Source organism: Portunus trituberculatus, chromosome 20, assembly GCF_017591435.1.
Source record: "Portunus trituberculatus isolate SZX2019 chromosome 20, ASM1759143v1, whole genome shotgun sequence".
Classification (NCBI taxonomy): Eukaryota; Metazoa; Arthropoda; class Malacostraca; order Decapoda; family Portunidae; genus Portunus; species Portunus trituberculatus.
Window position 1 is genome coordinate 1100001 of NC_059274.1, and position 13598 is coordinate 1113598.

The following is a 13598-nucleotide window of genomic DNA, read 5'->3' on the forward strand; positions in this document are numbered from 1 at the left end:
AGATGGCCAAAAAGACACATACATAAATAGGTAGATAGATAAATGAAAAAATAAACAGACTAGTAGATTAAAAAAATAGATAAACTGATAAATGAGTAACCACATAAACAAGAGCAGAGAAATTGATAGACACGTAAATAGATAGATAAGTGAATAAACAAATAGACTGATAGATAAAGAAATAGATAAACTGACATGAGTAACCAAACTAACAGAAGCAGAGAAATAAATAGACACGTAAATAGTTAGATAAATAAATGAAAGAATAGACTGACAGATTTCTTTATCATGTAGGAGAGAGGGCCAGCCAGGACAAAAATATATATATATCAAAAGACCCACTTGAGTGCTAATTCTCCAGAAGATAAGAAAAGCATTAGACAAAACTTAGGGAGCAAATGTCTTGATACCTCGCTATTAAAAGAAGTCAAGTCGTAGGATAGACAAATAGATAAGCTGATAGATCGATAACCAGAACAGAAACGACCACATTACAGAAAGAAACGCAGCAAAACTCGACCTGGCTAGCACTCAACTCGCGGCACAATAGACCATCACTAACACAAATAGAACAACATCTTCAGAATTCCAACCCAAAATGCGAGAACAAATAAACTAAATAACTGGAGAGGAACAAGTTGATGAAGGGCATTAAGAACTCCACCTTGAGCCATCTCCTTCAGTTCCCTCCTTCACTTACCTCTCCTCTCCTTCAGTACTCTCCTTTATCTTCCTCCCTCTCTCTCTTCCTCTCCTTTCCTGGCTTTTCTTCTCCCTTTACGTCTCTTCTTTACCTACTTTCCTTCTTTTCCTTTCCTCATTCCCTTCCTCCTTTCTTTTTTTCTTCATAAACCTTCCTTCTTTTATCATCTCTCTCTCTCTCTCTCTCTCTCTCTCTCTCTCTCTCTCTCTCTCTCTCTCTCTCTCTCTCTCTCTCTCTCTCTCTCTCTCTCTCTCTCTCTCTCTCTCTCTCTCTCTTAGCAGCGTGGCCAAGGTAAATTAGAGCAAATGAGATGTGTGAGCTCTGGAATTGAAGGCAAAGTAAATGCGAGAATTCTTAAAGTTTCATCGCTGATAAAGAAAATGCAATTACCAAGAAATAAAGGCAAGAGAGAGAGAGAGAGAGAGAGAGAGAGAGAGAGAGAGAGAGAGAGAGAGAGAGAGAGAGAGAGAGAGAGAGAGTACTAGAAATATGCTACAAATAATCTTAGGTGTCACATTTCAAATTCAAGGAAGTTTTTTTTTGCATTTTTTTCTTTTTCTCTCGTCTTTGTCAGTCTTATCAAGAAGTTTAGATGAAAGAGAGAGAGAGCTAGAGAGAGAGAGAGAGAGAGAGAGAGAGAGAGAGAGAGAGAGAGAGAGGAGAGGGAGTGTATATGCTGAGATGTGATGGAGTGTAATAGAATGGCCAGGAAAGTTAAGTTATTTGACGGATAGTGTAAATTGTGTAGCCAAAATTAATGTCCTTTTGTTCTGCACGTTAATTTATTTTTTTTTTAAATCTTTTGATTTATATTCTTTTTTGTTTTATTTTTCATTTATTTTAGTTTTTGTTTTGCTTTTTTTTTTTTATTTATTTATCTATCTAGTTTTTTGCTTATTATTTTATAGAGTACTTTATTAATTTTGTTTGTGTATTTTTTTTTCTTTCTTTTCTGTTATTTATTTTATTTTTACTTTTTCCTCTTCTTTGTTCTTGTTCTGCTTTTTCTTCTTTGTTTCTTTTTCTTATTTTTGTATTTTCTTTCTTTTCTGTTTTTTTTCTTACTCTTCCCTCTTCACTTGTTCTTGTTCTTGCTATTTTTCTTATTGTTCTTTCTATTTCTCTTTCTTTTGTTTGCTAGTTCTTTTCCTTTCTTTTTCTCTCTCCCTTCCTCTTACTCCTACTTCTCCCCTCCTTACTTTTTCTTCCTCTTTCTTTTTACTTCTTTTTTCCATTTCTTGTTTTCGTTCTTGTTATTTCTCTTCTAGTTCTTTTTCTTTTATTTACCTTTTATTTTCTCATCCTCCTTTTTTTCTCCTTTCCTCTTCCTTCCTCTCTTCCTCCTAATTTTCCATCTTCTTCACATACAGTCCCTTTTTACAACAAGATCACAGAAAGGACAAATTAATCCACTCAGAATGACAAATACATATATAAAACAACAGAAATTTAAGTAATCAACCCTCTTATATTTTATCAATCCGTGTTATTTCGTCTTCTAAGGTCTTCTGCAACACAGCACCAGCACAGCACCACCACAGCACAACACACTCCCTTCCCATCACATTAGAACACAACAGAATTTCATAGAACAGAACAACATACGAGAGTTTGTAGTTTTTTTTCCACTTTCTATGACATTTCCCTCACGTACACCACTCCAAAACACGCCCGCCTCCCTCCCACTCCCAGCCAACTCCCAGCTCACTCCCCGCCCACTCCCCGCCCACTCCCCGCCCACTCCCGCCCACTCGTTTCTGTCCCCTTGATCCCTCTTGCCTTTCTGAATGTAGGACTAGATGCGAGAGGCAGGTAGAGAGAGTACTGAGGTAGGAGAGAGAGAGAGAGAGAGAGAGAGAGAGAGAGTACTGAGGAAGGAAGAGAGAGAGAGAGAGAGAGAGAGAGAGAGAGAGAGAGAGAGAGAGAGAGAGAGAGAGAGAGAGAGATCGCAGGAAGGAAGGAAGGAGAAATGTAGAGAGAGTGAGAGATGGGAGAGTAGACATATCTGAGTAGAGAGAGAGAGAGAGAGAGAGAGAGAGAGAGAGAGAGAGAGAGAGAGAGAGAGAGAGAGATTCTATGGGATGCAGGGAGAGGAAAAGGGAGAGGGGAGTGCGTAAGACGAGATTAGAGAGAGAGAGAGAGAGAGAGAGAGAGAGAGAGAGAGAGAGAGAGAGAGAGAGAGAGATAGTACTATGCAAATCTATCCTGTCTCCTTTACAAGTACTACCACCTCTCCATGTTCCTAAGCGGCGCCATATGACCTTGAGTGTTGCGGCGCCTTATTCTAATCACTCATTCGCTCACAATATGTTCCTACTAATCCTGCCTTTTCGAGCTTCCCAGTCCCTGCTCTACGTGTTACCCTCCACCACCACCACCATCACCACCACCACCACCACCACCACCACTACCACCGCCATTTCCAGATACACATGCCATCTTTCAGTTTCCAGCCCACCTGACCTCAAACCCACAAAAATAGCTAAGTTGTCATGCCTCCAGCTCACCTACCAGCCCACTCTCAAACGTTCCAGCCACCCAGCCCACTCATAAGCCCACCCACTCTCTCTCTCTCTTGAACCCACTCACTCATCACCTACCCTCCCATCAGTCTATTGTTTCATCACTCACTACACCACCTGGAGCCCACAAGATAAGTCTGGGAACGCCCATATGTATTCCTCCTTCTCCTCCTCTTCCTCCTCCTCCACTTCTTCCTCCTCCTCCTCCTCCTTCTCCTCCCCCTCCTCTTCCTCTTCCTTCGTTCTAGTTGATGTGTTTGTTTAGAAATTATTTGCTTCGTAGGAAATTGGAAGGAAGTCAAATATTTCAGCGTGTTGAAGGTGGAGAGGACTTGTGGTCGTGTGTTGTTTATTTGTTACACTTCTCTGTTTCGTTATTTGATTCCCAGGCACCAAAAATTTCTCCATCTAGTAGGTATAATTTCTTGGTGGTGTTGGTTCATCCTTTGTGTTTCTTTGTGCAGTGTAGAAGGAAGAGATCAATCAATTAAATCTGTAGGTACAGTTTTAACAACCCCATGACTCTATCCTTAACCTCTTCAGTACCGAGACACATTTTTACCGTGAGATTTCTGGACGATTACACCATTTTATTGATACGAGTATTAGGAAGGTTCTATGGAGGTCAGAAGGTTAGTGGCCACAGTCTTTACTATTTCAATCCTTACATAAGTTTCTGAGTCTATAGTGGTCAGAAGGTTAATGGCCACAGTCTTCACTATTTCAATCCCCACATAAGTTTTTGAGTCTATGGAGGTCAGAAGGTTAATGGACACAGTCTTCACTATTTCAATCCTCACATAAGTTTTTGGGTCTACGGAGGTCAGAAGGTTAATGGGCACAGTCTTCACTATTTCAATCCCAACATAAGTTTTTGGGTCTATGGAGGTCAGAAGGTTAATGGCCAAAGTCTTCACTATTTCAATCCCATATAAGTTTCTGAAGCTGCATGAAATCACCAAATATTAAGCAGACTGAATATGGAAACGCGTCATGCTACTGAAGAGGTTAATCGATTCATCAAGTGCTCGAGAGAGGTTCACCTGTAGATTTGAGGCAGGAGAGTTGATTGTTCCTCTTTTGTGTTCCTTTGTGTAATATACAAGGAACAAATACACAAATAAATCAGCAGGTAAAGCTTTAAAAACTCCCATGACTGTTCGTAATTAATTCATCAAGTACTCGAGAGAGATTCACCTGGAGACTCGAGGCAGGTGCGCTGATTGTTGTGAAGCAGCGCCGCGAACCACGAGAGTCTGGCGTGGAGTAGTGACGAGTCCAGCCACTCTTTTCACCCCGTTCACTCGAGGCTTTTCATGCACCACTTGGAAATACGTGAAAGGTTGTGCGGAAAATTATATCTCCTCCCGCTCATCATTTGTATTACCGCTTCTCTCTGCCTCCATTTCTTTTCTCTCTTGTCATCACGTCATCATCTTTCTCCTATTTCTCCTCGTTGTCTTCATCATTATCCTTCTGCTACTCTTTTTCCTTCTTGTTCTATCCCTCCATCTCTTTATAAGGACGAACAGTTAGTTTTTCCTATGTGTTCGCTTTATTTTCCTCTTCCTCATCCTACCTCCACTTCACCTCTACCCTTACCACCACCACCTACCTCCTCCTCCTCTACCTCATCACCACTTCTCCATTCCCTCTCTCCTCCCCTCCGCAGGATAGGACAGGGAGAAAATGTGGGGTATTAACTGTCTGTTTTTTCCTCCCACTCCGTCCGCCACAAAGCAAGAGTTTCACTATCGCGTTGCAGGAGAATATTGCTGCCGTGGGGGACAGTGACGGGGGGTGGGAGAGGGGACGCAACCTTGCCTGCCATTCTAATCAACCTCCCACCGCTGTGTTGTCAGGGATACCCAAGCCCGCTGCGCCTGCCACGGTTTCTAGGGTAATGAGTTGAAAGGGAGCACCTCTGAGGGTCTAGTGGTGGTGGTGGTGGTAGTGGTGATGGTGGTAGGTTCTCTGTACCGCATCTCCACAACTTTCAAAAGGTTCTAGTTGAAGCTACACGCGTTTTTAAAGGTGTTTTCATGGTTCCGGTGACAGATCGACGAAATATCCGCATTGTTAAAAGAAAAAACGGTCTTGGAAACATGGCTAAGCGTCTCTGCGGCCTTGGAAAATAGTCATGGTGAGAGAGGGTGAGCAAAGCTTTTCTGAATGGTAGCCTGACGCACGCTACACCTGGCGTGGGCAGCTTCAGGTGTTGCTGCTCGGGCGTTGAGGCGTGAAACACAAGAAGTGAACCGTGGTGTCACTGGAACAAGGGCTGGCCGGTGTGGGAGGAAGTGAAGAAGGGAGAGATGGAGGGAACAAGGGCTGGCCGGAGTTGGAAGAAGTGAAGAAGGGAGAGATGGAGGGAGGAAGAAAGGAGAATGTGAAAGGAGAGAGTACATAGAATTCAAAAAGTGGCCATATTGTAAGTAAAACAAGAAAGGAGGGAAGGAAGGGAAGGGAGAGAAGGAAGAACAGAAGGAAGAAAGGAAAATATTACAAAAGTGGTTACATGAAACACGAAAAGTCAGCTGTAGTGAAACATGTCACTTAAAAACAAGATCCGTTTAGAAATAAAGGAAAGAAAAAAAAAGAAGTAACGAAAGAAAAAGATTAAAGGAAAGATGATAGGAAACGTAAACTAGGAAGTAAGAAAGGAAGAGATGAATGAAGGAAGGAAGGAAAGAAGGATGGAAGGAAGGTCAAAGGAAGTGTTGATACCCTTCGTGAGGGAAAGGACACATATACAAACATACAATGGCAATAAAGGAAAGAGATGAGAAAATGCAACAGAATAGAGGGGGAATCAAGAAAGCGAAAAGAAAGGTAGGGGACGAATAGAAAGAACAAGATCAGAATGTAAAGGAGAGGAGAAAGAGAAGAGAAAACGAGAGAAGAAAGCATAGAATAGTAATGCACTGCTGAGAGAGAGAGAGAGAGAGAGAGAGAGAGAGAGAGAGAGAGAGAGAGAGAGATGGGGGGAATAGAGGCAGGCAGATAAATGGAGACAAAGATAGAGGAGGAAATAAGCAAGAAACAAATGGAAGACAGAGAAACGCGACAGAGAAAGGAAATGACAAGAAGCGAAGAAGGGAAGAAGAAAGAAGGAACGCTGAAGAGAGGAAGGGAAGAGAAAAAAATACTTAAGTGAAATGATGTTAATTGGTATAGTGAAGTGAGGTCATTTAAAGCTCAATTTACGAGGCTTCTAACACCTGTTCGTAATACTTAGCTTGTCATCACCTGTTAATCAAAAGAAAACTTCACACACACACACACACACACACACACACACACACACACACACACACACACACACACACACACACACACACACACACACACACAAACACATACGTCCTCCTCAACCTTTCTTTATTCCCACTTTCAGATCAATAATTCCTCCATTTTTTTCCTCCCTCGGACATGACCCTAACGCTACAGGTGCGCCAAGTCGCCTCTCACCTGGGATAACGGTAATTTCCCAGGTGAACGGTGAGACAGGTAGATCGGTAGTGACTGGCGATCGGTAAGCGGTCTGGAGCTTTTATTTCCGTCGCCTCTGCCGCGTCTCCCACCACACCGCAGCCCCGCCACTAACTCCACACTTCAGTATATTCCAGTCTCCAGCCGCAGGGTACCGCAGCTCACAGCGTGCAAATAGCGTTCACTTCGAAAAGCTATTGATGTGAGAAACAATGCGCGCCGATAATGTTCGTGGCCATTAAAGGCTGGAACTAGATAGCGAGGCATTGGACGCGGGAGGGAGAGAAATGCTTGTTATGTGCCTGAGTGACGCTCCACATTCAGGTATTTTTTTATTCTTTTATATCTCCGTCTTTCCTTTAAATGTAGAATGTCGGTTGTTGTTTTAGATATCATAAGGTGTCTCTTACTATAGGCAAACACTCAAGTTCTTGCAATATGAAGTCTTTGATGTGTTTCCTTTTCAAAATTATGAATATTATTTTTTTTCTTTTCACAGCTGCGTCTTTCCTTTCAATGTAGATGTTGGTTGTTGCTTTAGGTATCTTTTATCCATCAAACACTAAAGTTCTTACAATATGAAGCCTTTAGTACATCATTCCCTCTGGTGTGTTCCCTTTCCAAAATCATGAATATTATTTTTTTTCTTTCCACAGCTGCATCTTTCCTTTCAATGTGAAATGTTGGTTGATGCTTTAATAGATATCATAAGGTGTCTCTTATTAGACAAACACTAAAGTTCTTGCAATATGAAACCTTTATTAAATTATTTCCTTTGATGTGTTTTCTTTTCAAAATTATGAATATTAATTTGTTCCCTGCACTTTATACTTTCACTAAATAATCAGTCACCTTTGATACGAGTTTCCTTTGTAAATTATGTTCTGATTTTATATTTTGCTCAATCAACCTTCATTAATTTTCCAATCACTCCCTTTCATGTGTTTCCTTTCAAAATTATGATCAAAATCTGTGCTTTTCACCTCAAACCTTGCCTAAACATCCAAACACCTTTCTTTGACACACATTATGAGCAAATTGTGTACAAGATCATTTTATTAAGCTGAGAAAAGAAATTATCAACCTGTTCAGTGTAAAAGCTTTAAATTTATATCGAGATGAGGTAAAGACAATTTTTCGTGTTATTTATGTTAAGAAACGTAAACTAGGAGGTAAGAAAGGAAGGGATGAATGAAGGAATAATGGAAGGAAGGATGGAAGGAAGGTCAAAGGAAGTGTTGATACCTTAAGAGATATTACACAAAATATTACGTGTTCTTTTTTAAATTGCATATCAAGAAATCAGGAAGCAAGACACAACACGTAACAAGACACGTTCTAATTCCACTCCACTCATGTAATTCCCACTCAAATGTTGTCAAAGTAATTCTAGATGACACAAAGTTGATTGTTACATGCATTCTTCATTTCAACCTCAGGAAATCGAGAAACATAACACAACACTTAACAAAACACGTTCTAATTCCACGCCACACATGTAATTCCCTCTCAAATGCTATCAGTGTAATTCCAGATGATGAAGAGTTGACTATTACGTGCATTCTTAACTCCTTGAATATCATGACACGTTTCCATCTTCATTTTGTTTACTATTTGGTGATTTTATACAGCTTTACAAACTTATGTGGGCGATTGAAATAGTGAAGACTGTGGCCATTTAATCTTCTGACCTCCATAAACCTTTCCTAATATCAATAAAATGGTCTAATCGTACACAAATCTCAAGGAAAAAATGTGTCCCAGTATTGAAGGAGTTAAATTTAACCTCAGGAAATTGGGAAATATGACTCAACACGCAGCGAGACTTGATGCTTTAATTTCTCCGCACGAAGGTAATTTCCTTGGCGCTGTTCTTGCCGCTGTCAGTGGGTACTTAAGTGCGTCGCGTCCCCTAATTGCCTTTACCTGTATTACGAGCACGAGTGACAGGTAGAAAAGGGGTTGGGTAATTGATTTCTGTTGCTCCACCTGCGTTGTTACCATCACTACTAAAAAGAGGCATTCAACTACATAGTCAGTCTTAGTGCATTCATACTCATGGGCATTTCAGAGCACATGTTTTCATCTCTCTCTCTCTCTCTCTCTCTCTCTCTCTCTCTCTCTCTCTCTCTCTCTCTCTCTCTCTCTCTCTCTCTCTCTGGTTTTTGTTGTTACGTTCGGACGAAAACAATGCGACTGGAATGAAGCAGATGAACGTGACTCTGTAATGAGATGCAATACACACAAAGTCAATACTGCCACCTGCCGCCCTCCTCGCCATTCCCACACCAGCAGGAGGAGGAAGGAAAAAGAGAGAGGGAAGGATATAAAAGACGGAGAGACAAACAAAAAGGGAACTAATCTCTCCCTTTTCCATAAATAGCCTTCCGGATCTTCATCAAGGTACACTCAATTGCTCTCTCTCTCTCTCTCTCTCTCTCTCTCTCTCTCTCTCTCTCTCTCTCTCTCTCTCTCTCTCTCTCTCTCTCTCTCTCTCTCTCTCTCTCTCTCTCTCTCTCTCTCTTTGATCCATGCGTCTCACAAATACTAGAGTCAAGGATAATTTGTCAAAGTCTTTATTTCCTTGTGTGTTTGTTTCCTTTCTAGTCCTGTTTGTGTTTTGTTGAGTTTCTACGTCAAGCGCTCTGTTTCTTTCCCTCCTCCTCCTCCTCTTTCTCTTCCTTCTCCTTTTCCTCTTCCTCTTCTTCTCCTCCTCCTCGTATTCTTGTTTTCCTGTTACTTTTTTCTTTGTAATCTTTGCTTCGTTTTCAGTTGGATATGTGTGTGTGTGTGTGTGTGTGTGTGTGTGTGTGTGTGTGTGTGTGTGTGTGTGTGTGTGTGTGTGTGTGTGTGTGTCTGGACCTCCATTACACAATACACAAGCCACCTTACACAACATTCTCTAGTGGTCGTGTGTCAAGAGTCTTCGAGAGGTGTTGCCCCAGCACCAGTAATGGGACGGAAGAAGAGTCCGATTCCACGCGATGCACCTTCCCTGGATACCTTGGTTTTGTATCCTATTCTACTGTGATCAGGAATATGCGGCTCCATGAACGATATTTAACCCCTTCAGTACCATGACGCGTTTCCATATTCACTCCGCTTGCTATCTGGTGATTTTGTACAGCTTTAGAAACTTATGTGGGGAGTTAAAATAGTGAAGACTCTGACTATTAATCTTCTGACGTTCATAGACCCTTCCTAACGTCAATAAAATTATCTAATCGTACACAAATCTCCAGGTAAAAATGTGTCCCATTATTGAAGGGGTTAAAACCACAGCTTTACTACTTTTAAAACGCTATAATTGTTGTTACACTTGTTTCTGAGAGTGATTTTACGGTTTTAGTGACATTTTAGTATAGTTTCTAGATTAATAACAAGAAAAACGTCTTAGGAACCAGGTTAGTTTTGTTTTTGGCTTTTGAAAATTGTTGTGGTAATCAAGAGAGAGAGAGAGAGAGAGAGAGAGAGAGAGAGAGAGCAAGTGTTTCTGAATAGTGTGATATATATACTCACAAGTCTATTTTTGCAACACTCAGAGTTCTTTTTGCCCCTTGTTTCAATGTACTTGTGAATGAACTGGAGAGGAATACAAAGAAACCGAGCTCGATATCCGTCTCTATGTAACAATCGGGTTTATTTATGTGACACCCTGGCTTGTTTTCCCTCTCACTGTGTCACGTCCCTGGGAATCATTAAAAGAGAATGAAACAGAACAGTCTAGAAAATATCCTCATTCTCCCTCAGTGTGTCACGTCCGTGGGAATCATTTAGAAGAGAATGAAACAGAAGAGTCTAGAAATATCCTCATTCCCTTCACTGTGTCCTTGTTTAGAAAAGGATAAAACAGAACAGTCTAGAAAATATCATCATTTTTTCCTTCTTTTAGTGGCAAATCTTACACTGAAAAGCAAGGATTACCACAATACCCAACAACTTCAAAAAAACTACTTGCATTTTATCTTATTTTTTTCGTACTTTTTCCAGTTTGTGTTGGGAAATTGCATTAATACGAAGATATTTCCTGACTTTGTTGTGTATTTCAGTGTCAGAGAATCATGACAATATAGCTTAACAAATATTTAAGTGGGACCTTTTGATAACTTAACAAATAAATAAGTTATTCTTTTGTTTGTTTTTTTTTCCTTGGCCAGCTTTCCTTCGTCCGAAAAATAATAAATCTTTCAGCTTCATATAATAACACCAAAGACATTCCTATTTGTCTTATTCATTATAGTTTTTTTTTTCAGTTCGTGGAGTAAAATTTAATTGTCACCAAGTAGACATTTCCTTGCTTCTGAAACAATACGACTAAAAAAAAAAAAAAAATGCTTCAATATAATAAAACCGTATTTGTCTTATTTTCTTATTCTTTTCGATTCGTGTAGATGGATTTCAGATTTTTCGCAGCGTTTGAAAAAAAGAAAAAAAACGTGAAATTAACCTTTACCTCAATAGACTAACACTGACAGGTCTCTCTCTCTCTCTCTCTCTCTCTCTCTCTCTCTCTCTCTCTCTCTCTCTCTCTCTCTCTCTCTCTCTCTCTCTCTCTCTCTCTCTCTCTCTCTCTCTCTCTCACTCTCCTGTCTTCCTCCCAACACTTCTTTCATTTCCTTGGCACAAACTAAATTATTACCAAGTGCATATTTCAACTAGACAAAAAGAAAGTAACAGCTCAAGACAACACCATAAAAGTCTCTCTCTCTCTCTCTCTCTCTCTCTCTCTCTCTCTCTCTCTCTCTCTCTCTCTCTCTCTCTCTCTCTCTCTCTCTCTCTCTCTCTCTCTCTATCTATCTATCTATCTATCTATCTATCTATCTCTATCTATCTATCTATCTATCAATTTATCTATCCATCTAGCTATCTATGTCTGTGTGCGTGTCTATGTGTGTATGAGAGAGAGAGAGAGAGAGAGAGAGAGAGAGAGAGAGAGAGAGAGAACGTGCCTTACTTCTCATACCTCTTCTAGTTCTTGGAAGAAAATGAAGATCTATGAGCTATCTCTGGAGCAGCACAAGTCTATTTCCCTCAGTAATCCCCGCGTCGCGAAGGAATAGCCTGGAGCGTGACAATCTGCAGCCTCAGAACCTTCCATTTGTCTTGTTCGTATTCTCAGTCACTTCTAAGCTTCACCCTCTCTATTTCAGCAGGCTTTACCTAAATTTGCACAATTTTTAAAGGTGTTTTTACGGTTTTAAAGACAGACTGACAAGATATCTGTCTTATTAACTGGAGAAATACTCTTGGAAATCCAGGTGATCATCTCTATTGCCTTGGAAAATAGTCGTTGTGATAGAGCAAAGCGTTTCTGAATACGGACTCTTGGCATTTGTCTCCCTTTTCCCTCACTTCGCCCAGACTTTCGGATCGACTCATTTGTGACCATTATCTCGACACCCCGTGGAATGGCAATAAAAGTTGGTTCATATTTATCTGACACGGAGACAGCGAGACGGCTCCAGCAGATCAGGCGGCCAAATTGACTTCTTTATCAGGTAAGGGACCGTGAAATTTGCTCCCAGAATCGGTTCTTGGGAGGTATTGGACATTGAGAAGTCGATTGTCCAGCTCCAGAGGTTTATGGTGGTCATTCCTGCTGGGTACTTGTGTGTGTGTGTGTGTGTGTGTGTGTGTGTGTGTGTGTGTGTGTGTGTGTGTGTGTGTGTAGGTGGGTGGCTCTCTCTCTCTCTCTCTCTCTCTCTCTCTCTCTCTCTCTCTCTCTCAGCCTCTTCTAAGTTACCAAAAGTACTTCTTTCGTCTACATTTCTCTTTTTTCAACCTTTCACTTGTGGTTTTCGTTTCGTATCATATCAGTGTATCAATCCTGCGCTTCTGGTCAATGTATTACTACGAGTACCTGCCTGCTGGGGACGTGAGCTGGCGGGAGAGACTGCACCTACCTGTGTTGAACGAGATAATTGTGTCCGGCTGGTGTGGAGGTGGTGGTGATGGTGGTTTCCCTCGATACAACTCCTGCGACGGGCATCATGGGGCGGGGCGGGTCAGTGGGCACGCAGCACCTGGCCCATCCCTGGCCCTCACCTGCCGCCCCACCAGCTGCTTGCCACCGCCTCGCCGCCTGCAGTCTCCACCAGGCGTGGCTGTGCTTGACTCTTCCAGCAGCAGGCGTGGGTGTTGAGTCTCGCTCGGATTAACAATTTCTATGAATACACACAGGTAACTTTTCCACCGTACCTTTCCTCTTTACTTTTATGGCGTATGTAGTGTATAGTTTCTTCGTTTCCCTTGCACACAATTATCCTGCAAGTACGTACAGCTCAGAGAACTTATTCCAAATCCCTCACTTTAATTAAGAGATCATCCTGACAACACGAGGTAGACGCGGCGCTGCATTCCTCACGCACAACCTTCGCTCGCGGGTAGCATGGGGGAACAACAAGTCACCTGCAACCTGTCTCGCCGCAACAGCAGGTCAGGCAGCACCGGGCACGAGTCGCTACGCGGGGCACGCACACCTCTACCCTGGCGGACCACTGAGTGGCTGTGCAGAGCGACACGGACGAGCACGGGTGGCCACGCGAGCCGGGCGACGAGAGGCTGGCGCGACGTGCTTCCGTGAGAGTGGCCCGGGACACACTCCGACCTGGCTCTTCCCGCGGCCCCCTCCTACCTCGCAGCCTCACGGATACCAGAGGCCGCCATGTATACGGTGCTGCTCCCCTCTCTCTCTCTCTCTTTCTCTCCCTCCCCGCCAGGCATCTCTACAATCCACAGACCTTTTCTCTCCCTTTTTCTCTCTCACCCTTCTCTCTCTCTCCCCGTGACGTGCTGAAGGCGTGGATAGCCGTGTTTATGTGCACGTCACGTGGAATTATATTTTCTCGCCCGGTTTTTGTGAGTTCTTTAAATTTCCGCGG

At 42.1% G+C, this 13598-nt stretch overlaps 1 protein-coding gene across 1 annotated transcript in view; it reads right to left on the bottom strand.

Moving 5' to 3' along the window:
- LOC123506583 overlaps nt 1-13315 on the bottom strand; it is a 239823-nt gene extending 226508 nt beyond the window's left edge. The window contains exon 1 of the mRNA XM_045258799.1: nt 12621-13315. The gene's annotated coding sequence lies outside the window, so the exon portion shown is untranslated. The remainder of the gene's footprint in view (nt 1-12620) is intronic.
- Between the last annotated feature and the right edge of the window lie 283 nt (nt 13316-13598).